This window comes from Tenrec ecaudatus, chromosome 15 (assembly GCF_050624435.1).
Source record: "Tenrec ecaudatus isolate mTenEca1 chromosome 15, mTenEca1.hap1, whole genome shotgun sequence".
NCBI lineage: Eukaryota > Metazoa > Chordata > Mammalia > Afrosoricida > Tenrecidae > Tenrec > Tenrec ecaudatus.
Genome location: NC_134544.1, coordinates 81,805,310 through 81,811,200, shown reverse-complemented (window position 1 = coordinate 81,811,200; position 5,891 = coordinate 81,805,310). Strand labels below are relative to the sequence as shown.

The 5,891-nt window shown below is 41.5% G+C and overlaps 1 non-coding gene across 1 annotated transcript; it reads left to right on the top strand.

The window, feature by feature from the left end:
* Positions 1-1,151: 1,151 nt before the first annotated feature.
* LOC142428280 (U5 spliceosomal RNA) lies at positions 1,152-1,267 on the top strand. The gene has a single exon (XR_012780206.1). It is a non-coding gene; the product is annotated as a U5 spliceosomal RNA (small nuclear RNA).
* The last annotated feature ends 4,624 nt before the right edge of the window (positions 1,268-5,891 follow it).

Sequence of the window (5,891 nt, the reverse complement as noted above, 5' to 3'; positions counted from 1 at the left end):
TTCAGGGGGGACATGGAAGAAGATGGGGCGGGGAGAGAGAGTGGGGAGCCAACAAACTCATAGACAAAGGGAAAAACAAGAGATCTAAAATTGATGGTGAGGAGGGTGTATAATCCCGAGTAGGGTTTTATGAAGAGCAATGTATCCAAGAGGAAATACTGAGAGCCAAATGGAAGGTGAGTATGATAGTGGGATAGAAGGAAGGTGAAAGGAAATAGAGGGAAGAAATAGGAGTCAAAAGCTATTTATAGAGGTATAGCTATGGGTCTATAGATATGTAAATATATTAATTTATAATGAAAGGGATAGAAGCCAATGAACATATATTTATATGAAAAGGTGTAAGATAGCAGATGGAATTTGGGCCTCGCTCACGGCCTCCCTTAACCCAAGAACACTTTGTTCTGATTACCTGGCTCTCTTTGATACTCACCTTCCCGACACAATTGCTGAAGACAAAATGGGTGCATAAGCAAATGTGGTGAAGAGAGCGGATGGTACCCAGCTATCAAAACATATAACGTCTGGAGTCTTAAAGGCTTCAAGTCAAACAAGCAGTCATCTAGCAGGGAAGCAAATGAGCCCACATGGAAGAAACACACCAGCCTGTGTGATCATGAGGTGTTGATGGGATCAGCCATCAGGTCTCAAAAGATCCAAAACAAACAATTATATTGATTTGAGAGAGGGGGGTTGGAGTGGAACCCAAATCCCATCTGTAGATAATTGGATACCACCCACACCCTCAGAAGTAGTATAAGGAAGGGATGATTCAACCCAGGTGCAGTATAGCACCGACAAATCACACATCATTCATCTAGTTCTTGAATACTCGCTCCCTACGCGCAAGGCCGTAACCCAGTTCTAACTTACAAATCTGGATAGACCAGAGAATACATATTGGTACAGCTAAGAGCGCTCGACACATGGACTTCAGGAAAGATAAACCCCTCAGGAACAATAATGAGAGTAGTGATGTAATGAGGCTAGGTGGATGATCAGGTAGGGGGAAGGGTAAAAAACGGGGGACCTATCATATGGCTGGATATATAGCCGCCCCACCTCCAAAGGGGATGATAACAGAAATGTGGGTGAAGGGAGACAACGGACAGTGTAAGATACAAATTAACAATAACAAAATATAATTGAGCATACTCTGGTTTCTCTTCAGATCGTATAAATCTTTTGCCTTTTACTAAAGATTTCCATGGAGAGGAACAATTCTGAGTCATAAACTAATTTTTTGAGGCCATGCACTTGCAAGGCTTACTAAAAAAATTGTATGTATATATATATATATATATATATATATATATATATATATATATACTTGATCAAAGGATATATATATACAATTGATCAAAGGAGATATATATATTTGATCAAAGAGGGAGAGAGGGGGAAAAAGAGGGTTTTATAAGAAGAGCTTTAGTAGAAAATGTTTTGGAAACCATGGCAACATATGCACAAATATGCTTGATACAATTGATGTATGGAATGTTAGAAGAGCTGTAAGAACTCTTCTGACATTCCATACATCAACTGTTCTTACAGTTAGAAGGGCTGTAAGAACAATAAAATAATTTATAAAAAATAAATAAATAAGGAAACTTCGCCAGAAGTGCCTTGACAGCTTAGTTATGTAGACTTGGAAGTTAGGAGAATAATTTTTAGAATCAGAATGCATTAGTTTTCAATCTCATACACGCTATTTATAAGTTATGTAAGCACATGCAAGATACTTAACTGCTCTGAAATTCATTTCATTAATGTATACAATGAGGATTAAAAGTTTGTAACATTTTTGGCAGTATTCAACAGAATTATGTATTGCAAATACAATAACAAAAATTATTTTTTAATTTTAAAAAATGATTTTATCAGAAGAGCAAAATGAGAGCCCATAGATTGGGGGAAAACATCTGTCATTGAATAAATTGCTGAATTTTATCAGTGCAATTGCCTTATACCCTAGAGGAAGATTGACAATGATTTTCTCTTTTGTTTCTTTGCTTTTTTGTTTCTTTCTGCTCTTTGTGTGTTTTTGTTGTTATTGTTTGTTTGGGGTTTTGGTTTTATCATAACATGACCGCAAAAGTAAATCAGAGTTATTAAACCCATGGGCTAGCTGACAGACATCCTCAAACTACGGCCCGTGGGCCACATGCAGCCCGCCCAGGACATTTATCCAGCCCACCGTGTGTTTTTGCCCCATTTGTTTTACTTCAAAATAAGATATGTGCAGTGTGCATAGGAATTTGTTCATAGTTGGGTTTTTTTTAAAAAAACTATAGTCCAGCTCTCCAACGGGTCTGAGGGACCTTGAACTGGCCCTCTGTTTAAAACGTTTGAGGACCCCTGGGCTAGCATATGGATTTTGGGCTCCTACTTAGTTCTTGCCCCAATCCAAGAATAGTTAGTTCTTAAAACATGGCCCTGCTCGATTCTCGCTTTCATGAAGAAATCACTGAATACTTCATGAAGACCACCCCCCAGGCTTTCTTGGGTCACCCCCGGACTCCACTAGCTTCACCTCACATTGGACACCTGCAAACACAGAGGCACCGTGATTAGATGGCACACATACAAACAAATGCACTCACAATTATACACACAGCAGCAGGGTGTACAACAATTACCATGTAAAATGGCCAGAATGAATGCCACGTTTGGTGTAAAATTCATTATGAGTCTTGTGGACTAGCTTCTGGGCAGAAATGGTAACACCAGAGACCCCAGAGACTGGGACTGTCCTCTGAGATCTCCCACATCAGGGGCTCTGACTGGTTTATCAGTGGCAGAGAGCTGCATTTTCATGTCCTCTGATATTTAGAAGCAGATGAGTAGAGAATATGGGCAAGAGTTCTCCCTCAGACTCAGAGAAGCACAAGCACTCTCAAGGTAAAACAGAGCTCTGAGACATGTACTTTATTGTTGTATATGAGTTTGTAAGTAGTTTTCACTCTATAAGCTTTACATTACACACACCAACCTTTGTGGTGTGAGAGCTCACAATGAATCCTCTCTCGTCCCTCTTTTTTTTTTTTTTTAATTTTTATGACCCCAGTTCTACCTAACAAATCTAGCTAAACTGGAGAACACACATTGGTACAGATAAGAGCTCTTGACACAGGGAATTCAGGACAGATAAACCCCTTAGGAACAGTAATGGGAGTAGCAATATGAGGAGAGGGGAATGGTTGGGGAGGAGGGAGGGAGAGAAAGGAAGAACCCATCACAAGGTTGGCTGTATAGCTCTCCCCAACCCCCGAAGGAGATACATAACAGAAATGTTGGTGAAGGGAGACAAGAGACAGTGTAAGATATAAAATAATAAAAGCAATATATAATTGATCAAGAATTCAAGAGGATGGGATGGTGGGAGAGGGAGGGGAAAAAGAAGAGCTAATACCAAGAGTTCAAGAAGAAAATGTTTTGGAAATGATGATGGCAACATATGTACAAATATGCTTGATGCAATTGATATATGGAATGTTATAAGAGCTGTAAGAGCCCCCCAGTCAAATTATCTTTTAAACAAATAAATAAAATATCTATCTAATGCTTATGATCAAACTCACCCACTCTGCTATGCAGTCAGTACTCTAAAAAATGTGTTCACAGTTTAAAGGAGTCTTAATGATCACAAACCAAAATCATAGTTCCCCTTTCTGACTCTAAATTACACTGCCACTAAATTACATGAAGTTACACTTCAGGGGCTAACGAACCCAGGATGGGCAGGAACACCACAGGCTGTGGAGAAGGGTGAATGGCAGGTTGGCAGGTCAGGTTTGTGACTAGACAGGAAAATGAGTCCAAAATGGGCAGGTCAGATGGCAGGCCATTGGCTTAAGTCCAAAGAAGCAAAGGTTGCCAAGTTAGATCCAGCAAAAAGCCTCTCGTCCCTCTTAAGATGTAGATACCCATGATGATTGTGACCGGCGCCATCGTTTGTTTCTTGCATAGGAACATTATTGGTTTTCTTGCCATCCAAGAAATCCCTCCATTTTTGTGATATATACAGCTGTGGGCATGAGGTTGTTCAGAAAGCATGTAGAATTGCATCCTCTTTCTTCTGTCATGATCATGAAAACTGGATATTTATCACTCGAGGTCATCTTCTCAAAGAGTCAGTTTTTGTTTCATTGACTTACTGATGGTGTTCATTCTATTTCATTTACTTGAGATCTTATATTAATTATTTCCTGGCACCCCTACCCCTTCCCCTGTAAACCTGGGCGGTGGCACACTCATCTTTCTCTAATTCCATTAGATGCAAAATGAGGTCATTAACGTCAGTTTGATTTCGACACTATACAGGTGGTTGTTGCTACAAATAGCCCACAAGGTTCTCTTCGGTTGAATCCCACAGTTCTGTTGTGCTTTCATTTTTTGTTCAGTCCAATACAGCCATCCAGGATATAAAATTCAATCAATACATATCATAACTATTAATAATACAAATACACAAAACTACTTTTGCACCAATCTTTGTCCATTTTACATGGTAATCATTGTAGACCCTTGCTGTGTGTGTTTAATATCGAGTACATTTGTTTGTGTATGTGTCCTCTAATCGTGGTGTTTCTGTGTTTGTAGGTGTCCAGTGTGAGCACCATCTGGGGGCGATCTGAGAAAGTCGTGGTGGTGGTGGGGTGTCTCGGAGACTCTCCTGTGCAGCGTCTGGATTCACCTTCAATAGTTGTGAAATGCATTGATCCCATCAGGCTCCAGTGAAGGGCCTGCAGTGGGTTGTATACATTAGTTATTCTGGTGGGACTACATTATACACAGACTGAGCAAAGCGTCAATTCACCATCTCCAGAGACAACTCTAAGAACACTCTCTTTCTGCAGATGATTAGAAAGAGCATGAATGTCGAGGAAATGATCATGCATTAATGTAAGAGACACAATGTGGGAAGTCAGTGAGAGCCCAGACACAAACCTCCTCTGCAGGGAAGAGACTGGACTCCAGGGGGCGCTCAGGACCCGAAGAGCGCAGGATCAGGCCAAGGAGCAGTTGTAGATGGTTTCAGTTTGGGGATTCTGCTCTGTCTCACTGTGTTCCTAGATAATCTCTCCATTTTTATTTACTGGTTTTGTAGTCTTCCCTGGTGTTTCCAAATTCAAAAGTGGTATTGTAAAAGTAGGAAATATTCTCACCTGCAGTAAAAGCGCCTGTGCCTTATGGAGGGAAAAAAGACCCGGACAGGTGCCCCCAGCACCAGAGTTTTGATAAAGCTCAAGGATAGATTTTATAATCAGACTCAGGGCCACTGAGGTTTCTACATGATGCAAATGATGAAGTGTACACACATGTCTGAAAGGTTGGTGGTTTAAACCCACCCAGTGATGTCTTAGGACACAGGATTCATGATCTGCTCTGTGTTGTTAGGTGTCATCGAATTGCTTCCGGCCCATAGCCAATGTACAATTGAACCAAACACTGCCCGGTCCCGTGCCGTCGTCATAATTATTGCCAGGGTTGAGCCCACTGATGGAGCCATTGTGTCAATCAATCTTCTCAAGAACCTTGCTCTTTGCTGATCTGTCCAGACCCACACGATGAGGTCCAGACCCAAACTATGAGGGAGAGAGCAAGCAAGAGTGAGAGTGAGAGTGAGAATCTCATCATGGCCCACCAAACCCTGGGGATGACATCCCTGCTTGGAGCAGCCAATCCACACAGAGGACCGTGTGGCTGGCCCCACCAGGAGACATGGGATTCCTTCGCTGAACCCTAGTGCTACTGGGGACAGCACTGGAGACACTGTGCAGAAAGTGTGCCCAGTTTGCCCCATACACCGCGGGGTGAAATCAAAGGAAGTGCAGCAGGGCAGCAAAGTAACCAAGTCCCCAAGGAATCCTGAAAATAGACTTCTGACT